Genomic DNA, 20,205 nt, shown 5'->3' on the forward strand with positions numbered 1-20,205 from the left:
TGCCAGGCAATGACTATCTCCAACAAGAGAGAGTCTAACCACCGCCCCTTGACATTCAACAATATTACCATCGTTGAATCCCCCACCATCAAAATCCTGGGGGGTCATAATTGACCAGAAACGTAAATACTGTGGCTACAAGAGCAGGTCGGAGGTTGGGTATTCTGTGGTGAGTGCCTCATTTCCTGACTCCCCAAAGCCTTTCCACCATCTACAACACTCAAGAAGCTCGACACCATCCAGGACAAAGCAGCCAGCTTGATTGGCACCCCATCCACCACCTTAAACATTCACTCCCACCACCACCGGTGCACTGTGGCCGCAGTGTGTACCATCTACAAGATGCACTGCAGCAACTCCCCAAGGCGTCTTTGACAGCACCTCCCAAACCCGCGACCTCTACCACCTAGAAGGAGAAAGGCAGCAGGCACATGGGAACACCATCACCTCCAAGTTCCCCTCCAAGTCACACACCATCCTGACATGGAATTATATCGCCGTTCCTTCATCGTCACTGGGTCAAAATCCTGAACTCTTTCCCTAACAGCACCTGTGGGAGTACCGTCACCACACGGACTGCAGCGGTTCAAGAAGGCGGCTCACCACCACCTTCTCAAGGGCAATTAGGGATGGGCAACAAATGATGGCCTTGCCAGCAACGGCCACATCCCAGGAACAAATTTTTTAAAAATAAAGTTTGTTTTATAATTTGAGAATTCGCTGTAGATAGACAGATTTAACAGAACTGCCAATAAGCATATTCAAATAAATTAGCAGTATCCTTTATACAAAAATTAATTGATTTGAAATATTTGGATAATAAGTAGTTCAAATAAATTCTACGCACTCTGAGGGATCCTGATGAAGGCCGAGGAAAATAGTAAGGTGGCAACCTTTGGGGAAGTTGTTTGGAAATATCTTTGCTCTTCAAATAGTCCTTAGCTGGCTTTGGTATCGTGACGGAAATTGCTTTATCCTCAGTCAGTATTTTGCACCTCATTCTATATTCAGTATCCTTGTTTCAGAGGATGAATTTTATTTTATCAATAGTCTTGCATCTTTTGAGGAGTTCTGATGTGCAAAGATTGATCGGCAGTGCCCCTGGAGGATCTGGTTCTGGCTCTGGCTCTGAAAGTTGTATATTTGAACTACAAATGATATTGGGTGATTCAGGTCTAAGGGCATGGTGGCTAGGGCTCTATGAACAAAATACTCATACTGTAACAATTCATTGTTAAACATTTTACTATTTGATGTTTCAATTTGTAACCTATTTAAATGTAATAAATGCAGCAACTTTAAGGGAATTGCATCGAATAAGGTCCATTTAAAATTTGAAACACTGACCTTTTACTGCATGTATTTAATTTGTGTGCATTACTTTAATTTTAATTATTTTGATCGATACTTTGCTGTCTTTTTTCATTCATTACTGTACATTACTTGTACCGTTATATTGGTATGGAACGTTTCAGCAAATCAAAAATTTAATGCATTTGTTTCAGCTGACCAGAGATGGATACTTGTGGCATTACAGATTTTCTGCAAATATCAGCACTTCTGCACATTCACCAAGACATTTTTTATTACACTGGAGTTTCTATCTACACGTCCCATTTGGCAATATATAGTTCACACATTAAATTATGCATTCAGATGGAGTTCTTCAGTGATGTGCTGATATAATCTTGGCTGCCTTTAATATTCCATACCACACAGTTCTTTTACTTGGCTGAGGTTCCTGCCAGAGACAGGCAGGAACCTCATGAATACATGCAATGATGCAATTAGGAACCCGACACTATTTATGCACAAAATTGCAGAAATTGTTTAAAAGTCCATTCTATTTGTGTTTTGACCCAGTAATATTCTGTCAGTAATAAAACATACAAATAGTCATTGTATAATTGATTGTTGTATTGATTATTGAAGTGATTTGACCTCTTTTACCCAAAGAAAAAAGTGTAAAACTGCAAAAGGTAGAATTTCTGCAGTTCTCGAAAATCATCCATCGTAACTTCAGTGGGAGAAAAGAAGTCACAGCAGACATGCAGAACAACCCTGCAGAAATCAATGGCAGAAAACGTTAGCTATTAAAATGATTTTAATGAGAGATTTTAATTTTCATATGAATTGTGATAAGCAGACTAGCTCATGTCAGAAGGGTAGTGAAGTTCTTGAGTTAGTTTGCTGCTGCAATATGTCCTAGAACCAAAAAGGAGGCAGGCCATATTAGATTTAATAATGAGCAATGAGTCAGATTTAGATAATAGCCGAACAGTGTGTGAACATTTATCTAATAACGATCATAATATGATCAAGTTCAGCACTGGGGCTGAATTTGCGGCCCCTGCAGGTGCGTACGAGGTGAGCAAATGCCCGTAGTGGCCCCACAGGTTCCGAGTTTAGGCATGCGTTACATGTACGCTGAAACCTAGATGGTACGAATCTGAAAGAAAATGGCATTCACTGGCGGAGAGTTGGGCTTTTTGCCCAACTTCTGCCCAGTAAATGGTCTCGAAATGGATAAGGCGTAAGGCCTGCTTTTACCAGCATGAGAGTTTAAAAAAATAGAAAAATAAAATGTTATCACTCATTTATACTTAAAACCCTGTCCAATAAGGTCAATTTATTTTTAGCCCTGTGAAAACATATAGGTGGGAGCGGTCACTGCCCCGCCACAAAATTGAGGTTCCTGTCACTCACAGGAAGTGGAGCGCAATCTCGTGCATTTCACTTCCCCATGGGGTGGGTTCCGGGACGCTACTGAGGTGGGTTGGTCAGCGAGTAGCACTGACATGTTTCAATGCACCTCCTCTTCAGTTAAGAGGGTAAAGTGCACTCTGCCGAGCCTCTGATGGTCTCCAGTGGACTACTGGGGTGGCGTGGTGCTGAGGTCGCAGCCCGGAATCCAAAATGGAGTGCCAGGGTGCACGATGGCGGACGGACCCCACATGGGAGGCAGGAATCAGGCTTACCAGTGAGTCAGCCAAACTGGCAAGATGGCGGCGCAGGGCACTTCCCATCTCCCCTTTCACTTCCGCCCCGCGACCGGATGTTGGCCCGGTTCACAACCCATGAGGCTGCCGCTGACAATGCTCGCAGCAACCTCATGGGGCGCAGGGCAATGTCTACCACAGGGCAGAAAGGGGCAGTGGGCAGCGCGACGGGGTCGCCATGCACAATGATGCCATCATTGCCGTTTGCATGGCAGCGCGGGGCACTACCAGTGGGGCACAGCGCTGCCATGACAGTGCCTCTGCTAACTCCCATGCAATTTTGCAGGAGCCGGTAGCATCCCCCAGGACAAAAACTTTTTCCCGCCCGTTAGCCAAAGGCAATTTTGACACCATCATTTTTTTTTTAAGTTACATTTTTGTTTAAAATATTTAATTAAATGGCATTTTCATTAATTGTAATGGTCATTTCATAAATATTTATTTCATGTGTTTGTGTATTTTTCAAGTGATCGGCATTCATACTTAAGGGTGTTCTGTGACAGAACTCCCCATAAGTATGAATGGGGATTCCCTTCTTTTATTGGTTGGGCCAGCCCATGTGATACCAGGTGCGCTTGCGAACTGCATGCGCCCTGGGATACCGAAACCTCTACCTGTGGGCACCAGAGAGGCCCAGAAGCACGAATCTATGTGTTATATATGTAAACTTGTATTTATTCTGTACAGCCACCAGAGGGCTCAGCCCCTGGAGTCCCAAGTGATCCCACAATCCCTTGGGAGCATAGGTATTTAAGGAGGCTTCACAGCTTGGAGAGGCACTCTGGAGACCTGCAATAAAAGACTAAGGTCACATTTTACTTTGAGCTCACAGTGTTCAGTCTGACTCTTTCTCCATACACTACAATTGGCGACAAGATACAGATAGCGAACCCAAAGATGCAGAGAACAGTGGGCATCCTGGAGAAATTCTCGGAGGGAGATGATTGGGAAACTTTTGTGGAGCGACTCGACCAATACTTCATGGCCAATGAGCTAGATGGGGAATAGAGCGCTGCTAAATGAAGGGCGACCCTCCTCACCGTCTGTGGGGCACCAACATATGGCCTCATGAAGAATCTGCTCACTCCAGCAAAACCCATGGAGAAATCGTATGTCGATTTGTGCACACTGGTCCGAGAGCATTTGAACTCGAAAGAAAGCGTTCTGATAGTGAGTTACCAGTTCTACACCGACAAAAGGTCTGAAGGCCAGGAAGTGGCGAGTTATGTCGCCGAGCTAAGATGCCTTGCAGGACATTGCGAATTTGAAGGACATTTGGAGCACATGCTCAGAGACATTTTCGTACTTGGCAAACTTTTGACTGTAGAGACCCCAACCTTGAGTAAGGCCATAGCGATAGCCCAGGCGTTCATTGCCACCAGTGACAATATGAAGCAAATCTCTCAGCACACAAGTGCTGCTACAAGTAATGTGAACAAAGTGATGTTGTTTTTGAATCATAACATACAGGGCAGATCACACATACCTGCAGCTATACTTCCGCAGATATCTCAGAGTCCACCATCAAGGGTGATGAATGCAAGACCATTAATACCTTGTTGGCACTGTGAGGGTGATCATCATTTCCATTCATGCCGACTCGAAGAGTACGTTTGCAAAGGCTGTGGAACAATGGGACACCTCCAACGAATGTGCAGGCGAGCTGCAAAGCCTGTTAAACCTGCAAACCAGAGGAGGACAGATCCACGGAGGATCATGATGAACCAGAGCCTCAGATTGACGAGGCAGAGGTACATGGGGTGCAGACATTCACCACAAATTGTGCCCCGATAATGCTGAATGTTGAACTAAATGGACTCCCGGTATCAATGGAGCTGGTCATGGGCGCGAGCCAGTCCATCATGGGCAAAAAGACTTGCGAAAGATTGTGGTGCAACAAGGCTTCAAGGCCAGTCGTAACTCCAGTTTGCACGAAACTAAGAACTTACACGAAAGAACTGATTCCTGTAATCGGCAGTGCTACCTTAAAGGTCTCCGACAATGAAGCAGTGCACAAGCTACTACTCTGGGTGGTACCGGGCGATGGTCCCACACTGCTTGGCAGGAGCTGGCTGGCAAAGATATGCTGGAACTGGGACGATGTCCGAGCGCTATCGCCTGCTGACGACACTTCATAGGCCCAGGTCTTAAACAAATTTCCTTCTCTGTTCGAACCAGGCATCGGGAAATTCCAAGGAGCAAAAGTGTAGATCCACCTAATTCCGGGACGCGACCCATCCATCACAAGACGAGAGCAGTACCGTACATGATGAGAGAAAGGGTAGAGATCGAGCTAGACCGGCTACAAAGAGAGGGCATAATTTCCCCAATCGAGTTCAGCGAGTGGGCCAGTCCTATCGTCCAGTCCTCAAGGGAGACGGCACTGTCAGAATCTGTGGCGACTACAAAATAACTATCAATTGTTTCTCCCTGCAAGACTAATATCCACTACCAAAGGCCGACGACCTCTTTGCAACGCTAGCGGGAGGAAAGATGTTCACGAAGCTGGATCTGACTTCAGCCTACATGACGCAGCAACTGAAGGAATCATTGAAGGCCTTCACCTGCATCGACACGCACAAAGGTCTTTTTGTTTATAACAGATGCCCGTTCAGAATCCGATCGGTGGTGGCAATATTCCAGAAAAACATGGAAAGCTTACTGAAGTCGGTCCTGCACACCGTGGTCTTCCACGATGACATCTTGGTCACAGGTCGGAACACAGTCGAGCATCTGCAGAACCTGGAGGAGGTTCTTAGTCGGCTCAACCGCGTGGGGCTCAGGTTAAAATGCTCAAAGTGCGTTTTCCTGGCACCTGAAGTGGAGTTCCTGGGAAGGAGGATTGCGGCGGACGGCATCAGGCCCACCAACGCGAAGACGGAGGCAATCGAGAATGCACCGAGGCCACAGAACGCGACGGAACTGCGGTCGTTTCTGGGACTCCTGAACTACTTTGGTAACTTCTTACCGGGTCTCAGCACACTGTTAGAACCATTGCATGTCTTGCTACGAAAAGGGGACGAATGGGTTTGGGGCAAAAGCCAAGAAAATGCCTTTGTAAAAGCAAGAAAATGGTTATGCTCAAACAAATTACTTGTGTTGTATGATTCATGTAAGCATTTGGTACTAGCATGTGATTCGTTGTCATATGGCGTTGGGTGTGTATTGCAACAAGCTAATGATTTCGGGAAACTGCAACCGGTTGCTTATGCATCCAGGAGTCTGTCTAAGGCTGAGAGAGCCTGCAGCATGATTGAGAAAGAAGCGTTAGCGTGTGTCTATGGGGTAAAGAAAATGTATCAATACCTGTTTGGGCTAAAATTCGAACTGGAAACTGACCATAAGCCACTTATATCCCTGATCTCCGAGAGTAAAGAGATAAATACCAATGCATCATCCCGCATCCACAAATGGGCGCTCACGTTGTCCGCATACAACTACGCCATCCGACACAGGCCAGGCACAGAAAACTGCGCCGATGCTCTCAGTAGGCTGCCATTGCCCACCACGGGGGTGGAAATGGCGCAGCCCGCAGATCCAGCCATGGTTATGGAAGCATTTGAGTGTGAGCAATCACCCGTCACTGCCCGGCAGATCAAAACCTGGACAAGCCAGGACCCCTTATTATCTCTAGTCAAAAGCTGTGTGCTTCACGGAAGCTGGTCCAGTATCCCAGTGGAAATGCAGGAAGAGATAAAGCCATTCCAGCGGCGCAAAGATGAAATGTCTATACAGGCAGACTGCCTTCTGTGGGCCAATCGAGTCGTGATCCAGACGAAGGGCAGAGACACCTTCATCAATGACCTCCACAGTAACCACCCAGGTATCGTAATGATGAAAGCGATAACCAGATCCCATATGTAGTGGCCCGGTATCGATGCGGACTTAGAGTCCTGCATTCACTGATGTAATACATGCTCGCAGTTAAGCAATGTACCCAGGGAGGCGCCGCTAAGTTTATAGTCTTGGCCCTCCAAACCGTGGTCTAGGGTACACGTCAACTATGCAGGCCCATTCTTGGGTAAAATGTTGCTTGTGGTTGTAGATACGTATTCCAAGTGGATTGAATGTGAGATAATGTCGGCTAGTACATCCGCTGCCACTACTGAAAGCCTGCAGGACATGTTTGCCACACACGGCCTACCCGATGTCCTGGTGAGCGACAATGGGCCATGTTTTACCAGTGCTGAGTTCAAAGAATTCATGACCCATAATGGGATCAAACATGTCACATCCGTTTAAACCAGCGTCCAATGGTCAGGCAGAGAGAGCAGTGTAAACCATCAAGCAAGGCTTGAAGAGGGTAACTGAAGGCTCACTGCAAACTCGCCTATCCCGAGTCCCGCTTAGCTACCGCACGAGACCCCACTCACTCACTGGGATCCCACCTGTTGAACTACTCATGAAAAGAGCACTTAAGACAAGGCTCTCATTAGTTCACCCTGATCCACATGAACATGTAGAGAGCAGGCGACTTCAACAAAGTGCATACCATGATAGCGCAAATGTGTCACACGAGATTGAAATCAATGATCCTGTATTTGTATTAAATTATGGACAAGGTCCCAAGTGGCTTCCTGGCACTGGCATGGCCAAAGAGGGGAGCAGGATGTTTCGGGTCAAACTTTCAAATGGACTCATTCACCGAAAACACTTGGACCAAATCAAACTCAGATTGGTCCAACCCACCTTGGACCCTACCTTTTTTGATCCCCCAACATACACACCAGTGGCAATCGGCATCACGGTTGACCACGAAACAGAACCCATCATCCACAGCAGCCCAGCAGGGCCCAACACACCAGGCAGCGCAGAAAGGGCCCAACAAACGATTCAACAACACCAGCTTTCACACCGAGATGATCAACCAGGGCAAGAAGGGCCCAGATCGACTCACATTGTAAATAGTTACACTATTGACTTTAAGGGGGTGAGTGTTGTTATATATGTAAACTTGTATTTACTCTGTACAGCCACCAGAGGGCTCATCCCCTGGAGTCCCAAGGGATCCCACAATCCCTTGGGAGCACAGGTATTTAAGGAGGCTTCACAGGTTGGAGAGGCACTCTGGAGACCTGCAATAAAAGCCTACGGTTAGACTTTACTTTGAACTCAAGTGTTCAGTCTGACTCTTTCTCCATATACTACACTATGAACCTCCGGGAACAGCAGGTAAATTCGTAGATTTTTGGAAGGTCGGAGGCATCTGCCCGCAGGAAACCTCCGACTGCAATTTCTACCCCATTGTTATTTGAAAGGGGGAAACGTGAAACAGCTACCAAGATGCTAGATTTAAGTAAGACTGACTTCAATGGGATGAGACAGAGACTGTCCACAGTCCACAGTAAATTCAGCAAATCGACAGAATATCAGTGGGACATGTTCAACAATATTTAACGTAATGCAGATTAGTTCACATTCCTAAGGGGGAAGAGCTCTTTGCAAAAAAACAGCCATGGATGACAAAAGAGGTAATGGACAACATAAAACGAAAAGAAAAAACATACAAAAATAGCACAGATCCTAAAGAATGGGAAATATACAAAGAACAACAAAAGGTGACAAACCAGATAGTAAGAGCAAAAAAAAGGAGTATGAAAAGAAACTTGCAAAGGATATCACAATAAACACAATTGTTTTTACAATTATATTCGGAAAAAGATGATGGTCAGGAGCAATGTGGGCCCCTTGAAAACTGATAGTGGTGATATTGTCAATGATAATAAGGCAATGGCAGACATGTTGAATAATTACTTTTCATCAGTATTTACAGTAAAGGAAGAGGATAGCATGCTAGACATCCCAAGAAAACTAATAATTGAACCATGGACGGGGCGCACCAAAATTAATATAAGCAAAATAACAGTAATGAACAGAATAATGGCACTAAAGAGTGACAAATCCTCAGGATCAGATGGTTTCCATCACAGGGTTTAAAGGACGTAGGTGAGAACACATTGCAGGTGCCCTAACTATAATCTTCCAAAGTTCTCTCGATTCAGGAACCGTTGCTTTTTGCATGTGTCACTCCGCTATTGAAGAAAGGTGAGAGAGGGAAACCAGGGAATTATAGACCAGTTAGCCTAACATCTGTTGTCAGGAAATTACTAAAGTCTAAGGTTAACGATAGAGTGACTGAACTGCTTGAACATTTTCAGCTGATCAGAGAGAGCAGCATGGATTTTTTATAAGTAGGTAATGCCTGACTAACCTGATTGAATTTTTTGAAGAGGTGACTAAAGTGGTGGAAAGGAGAATGTCTATGGATGTTATTTATTTAGACTTACAGAAGGCATTTGATAAAGTCCCATATAAGAGAATGTTAACTAAGGTAGAAGCCCACAGAAATGAGGGCAAATTATTGACTTGGTTAGGAAACTGGCTGAGCGACAGGAAACAGAGAGTAGGGGTAATGGGCAGGAAGTGACTAGTGGTGTCCCATAGGGATCTGTGTTGGAGTGTCAACTATTTACCATATTTATTAACAGCTTAGATGATGGGTTAGAGAGCCACATATCCAAGTTTGCCTATGACACAAAGATAGGCACATTGTAAGCAGTGTAGATGCAAGCGTAACATTACAAAGAGATATTAATAGATTACGTGAATGGGTAAAACTGTGGCAAGTCTTCTTTAGTATTAATTAAAGAAACAATTACAGCTCTGAGAAAGGATGATATGTTAAAGGGGATCATCAAACAAAGCCATATGGGTTTAATTGAAGAACAAAAAGAGCGATCACACTACTGGGAGTGTACTATAGACCCCAAAACAGTCAGTGGGAGATAGAACAACAAATATGTGGGCAAATTGCTGCGAAGTGCAAAAACTATAGAGCTGTAATAGTGGGGGATTTCAACTATCCTAATATTAACTGGGGAAAAAGCAGTGTGAATGGTACAGAGGGTGCGGAACTCCTAAAATGCATTCAGGAGAACTTCTTTAGCCAGTATATTACAAGCCCAACAAGGGAGGGGGCGGTTCTGGACTTGGTTTTGGAAAATGAAGAGGGGCAGGTGGAAGGGGTATCAGTGGGAGAGCATTTTGGTGTTAGTGATCATAATTCAGTAAGATTTAGGGTAGTTATGGAAAAGGACAAAGGTGGACCAGGAAAAAAAGTTCTCAATTGGGGTCAAGCCAATTTTGCTGGGCTGAGATGGGATTTGGCCAAAGTGGACTGGAAATGGTTACTTAAAGGTAAAACAATGTCAGAGCAGTAGGAGGCATTCAAGAAGGAGCTCCTGAGGGTAAAGAGCAAGTATGTTCCCTTGAAAAAAAGGCTGGGGCTAACATATCTAAAGCCACCTGGATGTCAAAGGACATACAGGATAAGAAAAAGAATAAAAAGGAAGCTTATGACAGATACCAAGAACTCAATACTGCAGAAACTCAAGAGGAGTGCAGGTGTGCAATTAAAAAAGATGTCAGGAAAGCAAAGAGAGAGCATGAAAGAATGTTGGCAAATAAAATCAGGGAAAACCCAAATATGTTTTATAAATACATTAAGAGCAAGAGGATATCTAGAGAAAGAGTGGCCTATTATACCCTAAAGGAAATTTGTGTGTGGAGGCAGAAGATGTGGGTATGATTCTGATTGAATATTTTGCATCTGTTTTCACAAATGAGAGGGGCGATGCAGACATTGCAATGAGGGAGGAGTGTGAAATATTAGACGAGATAAACATAGTGAAAGAGGAAGTATTAAGGGGCTTAGCAGCTTTGAAAGTGGATACATCTCCAGGCCCGGATGAAATGTATCCCAGGCTGTTAAGAGAAGCAAAAGTGGAAATACCAGAGGCTCTTGCCATCATTTTCCAATTCTCTCTGGCTAAAGTTGTGGTGCCAGAGGACTGGAGGACTGCTAATGTTGTACCTTTGTTCAAAAAGGGAGAAAGGGATCGACCGAGTAATTACAGGACAGTCAGCCTAACCTCAGTGGTGGGAAAATTATTGGAAAAAATCCTGAGGGACAGGATAAATCTTAATTTGGAAAGACATGGATTAATTAAAGACAGTCAGCATGGATTTGTTAAGGGAAGGTCGTGTCTGACTAACTTGATTTAAGTTTTCGCGGAGGTAACCAGGAGGGTCGATGAGGGCAGTGTGTATGATGTAGTGTATATGGATTTTAGCAAAGCTTTTGATAAGGTTCCACATGGCAGACTAGTCACAAAAGTAAAAGCCCATGGAATCCAGGGCAAAGTGACAAGTTGGATCCAAAATTGGCTCAGAGACAGGAAGCAAAAGGTAATGGTTGATGGGCGTTTTTGTGACTGGAAGGCTGTATCCAGTGGGGTTCTGCAGAGCTCAGTGTTGGGTCCCTTGCTTTTTGTGGTATACATCAATGACTTGGACTTGAATGTTGGGGGTATGATTAAGAAGTTTGCAGATGATACTAAAATAAGCTGTGTAGATGATAATGAAGAAGAAAGCTGCGGACTGCAAGAAGATATCAATGTATTGGTCAGGTGGGCTGAACAGTGGCAAATGAATTCAATCCGGATAAGTGTGAGGGAATTTGGGGAGGTCTAACAAGGCAAGGGAATACACATTAAATGGTATGACACCGAAAAGTTTAGAGGCAAAAAGGGATCATGGAGTACAGGGCCACAGATCCCTAAAGGTAGCAGGCCAGGTAGATAAGGTGATTAAGAAGGCATATAGAATACTTGCCTTTATTAGTTGAGGCATGGAATACAAGAGCAAGGACGTTATGCTTGAACTAATATGGATAATGTGGATAAATGTGAGGTTATCCACTTTGGTGGTAAAAACAGAGAGACAGACTATTATCTGAATGGTGACAGATTAGGAAAAGGGGAGGTGCAACGAGACCTGGGTGTCGTGGTACATCAGTCATTGAAGGTTGGCATGCAGGTGCAGCAGGCGGTTAAGAATGCAAATGGCATGTTGGCCTTCATAGCAAGGGGATTTGAGTACAGGGGCAGGGAGGTGTTGCTACAGTTGTACAGGGCATTGGTGAGGCCACACCTGGAGTATTGTGTACAGTTTTGGTCTCCTAACCTGAGGAAGGACATTCTTGCTATTGAGGGAGTGCAGCGAAGGTTCACCAGACTGATTCCCGGGATGGCGGGACTGACCTATCAAGAAAGACTGGATCAACTGGGCTTGTATTCACTGGAGTTCAGAAGAATGAGAGGGGACCTCATAGAAACATTTAAAATTCTGACGGGGTTAGACAGGTTAGATGCAGGAAGAATGTTCCCAATGTTGGGGAAGTCCAGAACCAGAGGTCACAGTCTAAGGATAAGGGGTAAGCCATTTAGGACCGAGATGCGGAGGAACTTCTTCACCCAGAGAGTGGTGAACCTGTGGAATTCTCTACCACAGAAAGTTGTTGAGGCCAATTCACTAAATATATTCAAAAAGGAGTTAGATGAGGTCCTTACTACTAGGGGGATCAAGGGGTATGGCGAGAAATCAGGAATGGGGTACTGAAGTTGCATGTTCAGCCATGAACTCATTGAATGGCGGTGCAGGCTAGAAGGGCCGAATGGCCTACTCCTGCACCTATTTTCTATGTTTCTATGTTTCTGACTGTATAAAACACTAGTTACGCCGCAGCTGGAATACTGAGTGCAGTTCTGGTCACCACATTACAGGAAAGATGTGACTGCACTGGAAAAGGTGCATAGGAGATTTACAAGAATATTGCCTGGACTGAAGAATTTTGGCTATGAGGAAAGATTGGAGATGCTGTGTCTGTTTTCTTTGGAACAGAGGAGACTGAGGGAAGACCTGATTGAAGTGTAGAAAATTATGAGGGGCCTGGATAGAGTGGATAGGAAGGACCTGTTTCTCTTGGCAGAGAGGTCAACAACCAGGGGGCATAGATTTAAAGTAACTGGGTGGGGGAGATTTAGAGGAGGTATGAAGGTAAATTTCTTCACCCAATGGGTGATGGATGTCTGGAACTCATTGCCTGAAAAGGTGGTAGAGGCAGAAAGCCTCACCACATTTGAAAAATACTTGGATGTGCACTTGAAGTGCTGTAGCCTACAGGGCTACAGACCAAGAGCTGGAAGGTGGGATTAGGCTGGATAGCTCTTGGTTGGCTGGCATGGACACGATGGGCCAAAATGGCCTCCTTCCATGCTGTCAATTTCTATGATTCTATGATTCTAAATAGATTTCAATGTAGGCAAGTGTGTGGTCATCCACTTTGGACCTAAAAATTATAGATTAGTGTATGCTCTAAATGGTGATAAGCTAGAAATAATGGAGGTCCAAAAAGATTTAGGGGTACATAGCAGTACATGTACATAGATCATTAAAATGTCATGGACAGTTACCGAAAATAATTGAAAAGGCTAATAGAATGTTGGGCTTTAGCGATACATGCTGAAAGTCTAGCCCTATATCTGGAGGACTAGAGTACAAGTGGGTAGACGTTATGCTACACTGATGCAAAGCTTTGTTTAGACTACATCTGGAGTACTGTGTTCAGTTCTGGGCACCACACCAAAGGAAAAATATATTGGCTTTGGAGGGAGTGCAACATAGGTTTACCAGAATGATACCTGGAATTTAAAAGGTTAATGGGTGATTTGATCCAAGTTTTCACGATACTAAGAGGAACTGATAGGGTAGATTGAAAAACCAGGGTAGAAAAACTATTTCTGTTGGTTGGGGAGCCTAAGACTAGGGGACAGAGCCTAGAATTTAGAGACAGATCTTTCAGAAGTGATGTGGTAGAAGTTTGAAACTTTTTTCTGCAAACGGCAGTTGATGCTAGGTCAATTGTTAATTTTAAATCTGAGATTGATAGATTTTTGTTAACCAAAAGTATTAAGGGATATGAGACAAAGGCAGGTATATGGAGTTAGATCACAGATCAAACATGATCCCATCGAATGGCAGAATAGACTTGAGGGACTAAATGGCCTACTCCTGTTACTATTTTCCTAAATTACCACATTGGTGATGGTACAGTCACATGGCAGCTACCACCTTGAGACTCGCCCTCCTGTATGGATCAGAGGCATGGACGATGTACAGAAGACACATCAAGTCGCTGGAGATATATCACCAACGATGTCTCCGCAAGATCCTGCAAATCCCCTGGGAGGACAGACACACCAACATCAGTGTCCTCGCCCAGGCTAACATCCCCAGCATTGAAGCACCAACCACTCTCGATCAGCTTCGCTGGGCAGGCCACTTAGTTCGCATGCAATACACGAGACTCCCAAAGCAATTGCTCTACATGGAGCTCCTTCATGGGAAACGAGCCAAAGGTGGGCAGCGGAAACGTTACAAGGACACCCTCGAATCTCAACGCTGCGAGCGTGAAGAGGTCAGGCGCAGGCAGCGGAAGGAGCGTGTGGCAAATCAGTGCCACTCACACCCCCCCTTTCCCCAACGAATATCTGTCCCATCTGTGACAGGGTCTGTGGCTCTCGTGTTGGACTGTTCAGCCACCAACGAACTCACTTTAGGAGTGGAAGTAAGTCTTCCTCAATTTCGAGGGACTGCCTATGATGATGATGATGGTGCCTGCTTGCAGTGTTGCAGAACCAACAGACCCAAATTACATTGCTGGCATGGCATTGCTCTTTGGACAGGCAAAGTGCAGTACAAAAGGGTCCAGTTCTGGTTAAAGTTTAATCTTAGTGAAGAGTCAACATTATTGCTGGTTCTCTGTTAACATTTAGAAAAACTGAAGGTCAAATTTTAAAACTTCCTAGGTGATTGAATAGTTGCAGCAATACTGTTGCTGGTACAAAGCCAAGGCAGTGTAAAACTATCTACAGAAGAATGCCACTGAATGGGGGGGATTTTAAGAATAAAATGCACGTGGGTTAGGATTCAGTTGTGAAAATGACCACCGCCCTGAACCTTTTTGCCTCCAGGTCCTTCCAGGGTGTTGCTGGAGAGATATCCAGTTCTCCCAACCGGCTGCACATAACTACATCAGGCAGTTCACTGATGGCTTGTTTGCCGGGGTTGGCAATTATGTTAATTTCCCCTGTGATGACGCGATTCAGAATGAGCAGGCGCTTGTGTTTGCGTCTCTGGCTGGCTTGCATGGGATCACCGACTGCACACATGTGGCAATCCCAGATCGATTCTGTCATGTATGTAGACCATGTATATTAACTGTATAGTCGCATAAGGTATGCCATCAGAGGGCACTGCGGTGGGAGACCTGAGGGTCACCTGCATAGGTGTGCAGGGCCCAGTATAAAAGGCTGCCCATCATGCTTGTGCCTCACTCTGGAGTTACAATAAATGGGACTAAAGTCACAACAGCTCAAGTACAATACTAGACCTTATGGAGTCATTCATAAGAGTATTAAAGGCGTAACAACTGGCGACGAGATTACGAACTTTCACACAAAAATGACTAGCGTTGGTGCATTAGAAAAGTTCTTGGAGGGTGAAGATTGGGAAGCCTTTACGGAGCGGCTCAACCAATATTTCGTAGCAAATGACCTGGTAGGCGATGATCCAGCCACGTTGGCAGATAAGCGCAGAGCTATCCTGTTGACCAGTTGTGGGCCCGCGGTATACAGCCTCGTCAGGGACTTGCTTTCACCATAGAAAATAATGACCAAGTCATATGAGGAGCTGAAAGCGCTAATCCAGGACCAGCTCAAACTGAAGGAGAGCATCCTCACGGCCAGGCATCGATTTTATACACACCGCCGCCCTGAGGGCCAGGAAATCGCGAAGTACGCTGCCGACCTCAGGAGGCTGGCAGGACCGTGTGAATTCGGCGCATCCCTCACCGATGCGTTGCGGGACGTCTTCGTAATTGGCATCGTTCATGAGGTCCTTCTTCACAGGCTACTGTTTGCCGAAACCACCATCACTCTGCAGAAGTCCATCAGCATCAGCCAGGCATTCATGTCCTCAAGCTGCAGCTCCAAGCAGATGATGACTCACTCTCAGGACTCAAACCCGGCAAGTACTGTAAATAGAATGCCGTCTTTCACAGGCAGAACTGTTGAACGTGAATCTGCCCAGGGCAGAGCGTACAAGCCCCCGAGTCCTTTAACTCAGAGTCTGCCGAGGGGTGCAAACGTAAGTCGAATAGCAGCATGCTGGTGTTGCGGAGGTAATCACAGGGCTTATCAGTGTTGGTTCAGAGACTATGTGTGCAAAGGCTGCAACACAAAGGGCCACCTCCAGCGAATGTGGAAAAGAGCTGCAACTCACCACGTGGAAGGGGAGTCAGCAGATGGCTGTGAATCCAGCGCAGATTACGAGGAGCTGGCTAGAGAGGCAGCTCAGTCCCAGGACGAAATGTATGGAATATATATCTGCACCACAAATTGTCCTCCAGTGATAATGGAAGTCGAAATAAATGGCGTTCCAGTCTTCATGGAAGTGGACACAGGGGTGAGTCAGTCAGTAATGAGCCAGGAAGCCTTTGAGAGGCTATGGTACGATCAAGCTGAACGACCCGAGCTGGTCCCGGTTCAGGCAAAGCTGCGTACCTACACCAAGGAACTGATATTAGTTGTTGGTAGTGGGGATGTAAGTGTATCCCATGATGGCACGGTGCACAATTTACCATTATGGATTGTTTCAGGTGATGGGCCAACGCTACTTGGAAGATGGATGAGGAAGATTCATTGGAACTGGGAAGACTCATCCCTCCAGCGATCGACGTCCCCCGTGCTCAGATGCAGAACAAGCCCCCACCTTCGGTTGGACCAGGCACCGGAGAGCAGATCTGCACAGCCCCCGAGGCACAGACCGCTCATCACGGCTGTGTGGCGATGATCCGGCCGAGACGACCCAAACACACCCTCCTAGTTTCAGTGGCAGGACTCCTGGGGAGGAAGATTGGATCCGAGAGTGCCTTCCCAGCTTCAGTGGCAGAATCCCTGGGAAAGAAGATCGTGGCAGACGACATCATGGACAGGGAAAAGATGGCATCCAAACCACGAGGTGCAGCGCTAATGGAGCAACGACACGTGGTTTCACACAAGGAAAACGATTGGGGTAAAAGTAGTAAGGTCATTTTAAAGGAGGCCAGCAACCCGCCATTTTTGAATGAACTGCTTGAAATTGGTAACCAATGTAAAAATCCAGCTGTAACAAGCAAAATGTTGTTGAGCGATGTTGGTTGCAAATTGCAATCAGCCAATGTAGCGGGCGAAGACCTAACGATCGTATACAGGTCCAGCGGGCTACCCAATGCTGTAGCCTGCGTTCCCGGGACCAGAACGGTGTATCATAAAGTGTCCCCACAGCTGACAGAAGTAGACAAGCCGCAGAGTAAACGATCCCCAGAGAGCAGAGGCACCGGTAGCGACACCCTGCCTCAGATCGGTTTAACATTGCAGGCACCCGATGACATGAACCGCCACGGGCCAGAAACAGTAAACTGCGCCTATGCTCACAGTCAGCTACCATCGCCCACCACCCGGGTGGGAAAGGCACAGCCCGCAAACCCACTCGCTACCACGGCAATGCCCAAGAGCGAAGGGTCACCCGCAACGGCTCCTCCGAACGGGACCTGGACCAGCTAGGATCGCAAACTAGAGAGTGCTCACAATGGTACCCTCAAGGAAAGCAAGTCAGCAGTCCCCTGCGAACTGTTAGACAAGACGAGGCAGCCCCATCGTCACTTCGATGAAATGCTCACTCGCTCAGACCGCTTCCCAGGGAGCAGCAGCGACACTGTGCAAACGAAAAGGACAGGGAGGTCACAGACACATCAGCTGTCTTTGGGCCTGCCCGACACTAGGTGTAACAGCAAGAGTCCTGAGCTTTGGCAACTCGAGAAAAATGAGCTCACTCGCCCACAGACCCACTAGCATGGGACGCTGCGCTGCCACCAGACGACCCGGATCTCATCCGGCCGTACTGGAACTAGACTGTCCTTGTGTACCTGTACTGATATACCTGTACTGATCATGTAAATGTACCACACAAAAAGAAACGCAACTGTAATCCACCCAATAAATGTACCAAGATGTAAATGTAAAACCCATGTTGTTATATATGTAAACTTGTATTTACTCTGTACAGCCACCAGAGGGCTCATCCCCTGGAGTCCCAAGGGATTATGGGATCCCTTGGGACTCCAGGGGATGAGCCCTCTGGTGGTTGTACAGAGTAAATACAAGTTTACATATATAACAACATGGGTTTTACATTTACATCTTGGTATTTAAGGAGGCCTCACTGGCCGGAAAGGCACTCTGGAGAACTGCAATAAAAGACCAACGTCACACTTTACTTTGAGCTCACAGTGTTCAGTCTGACTCTTTCTCCATACATAACACATGTGATGAACTTGAATGCAACTTGCATGTAATGGGCCATTAGCATGATCTCTGTGTGGGGGGGGGGGGGGGGGGGAGAATGGAGTAGTCATGGACTCACAACCAGAAACCACTGGACCTCCATTGGCAACAAATCCACTGCCAACCCACCCAAGCTAGAAGCGACCCGCCAATGATCAACCAATGATCAAGAAGCGCAAAGTCCAGGTCACCGTCAATGTACGAGTCAATTTGCATTAAAGACTTGGGGGGAAGTGATGTCATGTATGTAGACCATGTATACTAACTGTATAGTCACAAAAGGTGCGCCACCTGAGGGCACTGTGGTGGGAGACCTGAGGGTCACCTGCATTGGTGTGCAGGGCCCAGTATAAAAGGCTGCCCACCATGCTTGTGCCTCACTCTGGAGTTACAATAAATGGGACTAAGGTCACAACAGCTCAAGTACAATACTAGACCTCGTGGAGTCATTCATAAGAGTATTAAAGACATAACAGATTCACAGCATGTGATATCAAGAAATGGCTGAGCGCACTGAAAACAGCAAGGGCTATGGGCCCCAACAACATTCTGGCTGTCATGCTGAAGACTTGTGCTCCAGAACTAGTCGCAGCTCTAGCCATGCTGTTCCAGTACAGCTACAATACTGGAATCTACCCCATAATGTGGAAAATTGCCCAGGTATGTCCAGTCCACAAAAAGCAGGACAAATCCAATCCAGCCATTACTGTCCTATCAATCTACTCTCAATCATCTGCAAAGTGATGAAAGGTGTCATCAACAGTGCTATCAAGCAACACTTACTCACCTCTTTCTCTCTTAGGCAGTCCCTGGGAGTCGAGGATGCCTTGCTTCCACACTAAAAATTAGTTCTCAGGTGACTGATGAGTCCAATGCGGGACCTACAGTCTCTGTCACAGGTGGGGCAGATGGTGGTTGGAGGGACGGGTGGGTGGGGTGCTTGGGTGGTCGAGTGGTCCTTCCGCTTTTTGTGCTTGGTTTTCGCTTGCTCCCGGTGAAGAGACTCGAGGTGTTCAGCGCCTACCCGGATGCTGCTCCTCCACTTTGAGCGGTCTTGGGCTAGGGATTCCCAGATGTCAGTGAGGATGTTCTTTATCAAGGAGGCTTTGAGGGTGTCCTTGAAGCATTTCCTCTGCGCACTTGGGGCTTGCTTGCCATGTCGGAACTCTGAGTAGAGCGCTTGTTTTTGGAGTCCCGTATCGGGCATGCGATAACCTGCTCAGCACTGCGCAGTTTGGGTTCTACCAGGATAACTTAGCTCCAGACCTCATTAAAGCCTTGGTCCAAACATGGACAAAATAACTGAATTCCAAAGGTGAGATGAGCGACTGCCTTTGACATCAAGACAACAATGGAGCAAGGATCCCTAGTAAAATTGAAGTCAATGGAAATCAGGGGGAAACCTCGCCACTGGCTGGAGTCATACCTAGCATAAAGGAAGATAGTTATGTTTTTAGGAAGCCAATCATCTCAGCCCCAGGACATCAAAAGGTCAAAAGTGATGACTGCACTGTGTTCGGTTCCATCTGCAACTCCTCAGATAATGAAGCAGTCCGTGCCCACATGCAGCAAGACCAGGACAACATTCAGCTTGGGTTGATAAGTGGCAAGTAACATTTGTGCAACACAAGTGCCAGGCAATAGCTTTCTCCAACAAGACAGAATTTAACCACTGCCCGTTGACAAATCCCATACCATCAATATACTAGGGGTCATCATTAACCAGAAACTTAACTGGACCAACCACATAAATACTGTGGCTACAAGAGCAGGTCAGAGGCTTGGTATTCTGCAACGAGTGTCTCACCTCCTGACTCCCCAAAGCCTTTCCACCATCTACAAGGCACAAGCCAGGATTGTGATGGAATCCTCTCCACTTGCCTGGATGAGTGTAGTGCCAACAATGCTTAAAAACCTTGACA

The 20,205-nt window shown here is 46.2% G+C and overlaps 1 protein-coding gene across 2 annotated transcripts in view; it reads right to left on the reverse strand.

Moving 5' to 3' along the window:
• LOC139263030 (endothelial cell-specific chemotaxis regulator-like) overlaps positions 1-20,205 on the reverse strand; it is a 76,975-nt gene that overhangs the window by 33,307 nt on the left and 23,463 nt on the right. The window lies entirely within an intron of this gene.

This window comes from Pristiophorus japonicus, chromosome 4 (genome assembly GCF_044704955.1).
Source record: "Pristiophorus japonicus isolate sPriJap1 chromosome 4, sPriJap1.hap1, whole genome shotgun sequence".
In the NCBI taxonomy this organism is placed as follows: domain Eukaryota; kingdom Metazoa; phylum Chordata; class Chondrichthyes; family Pristiophoridae; genus Pristiophorus; species Pristiophorus japonicus.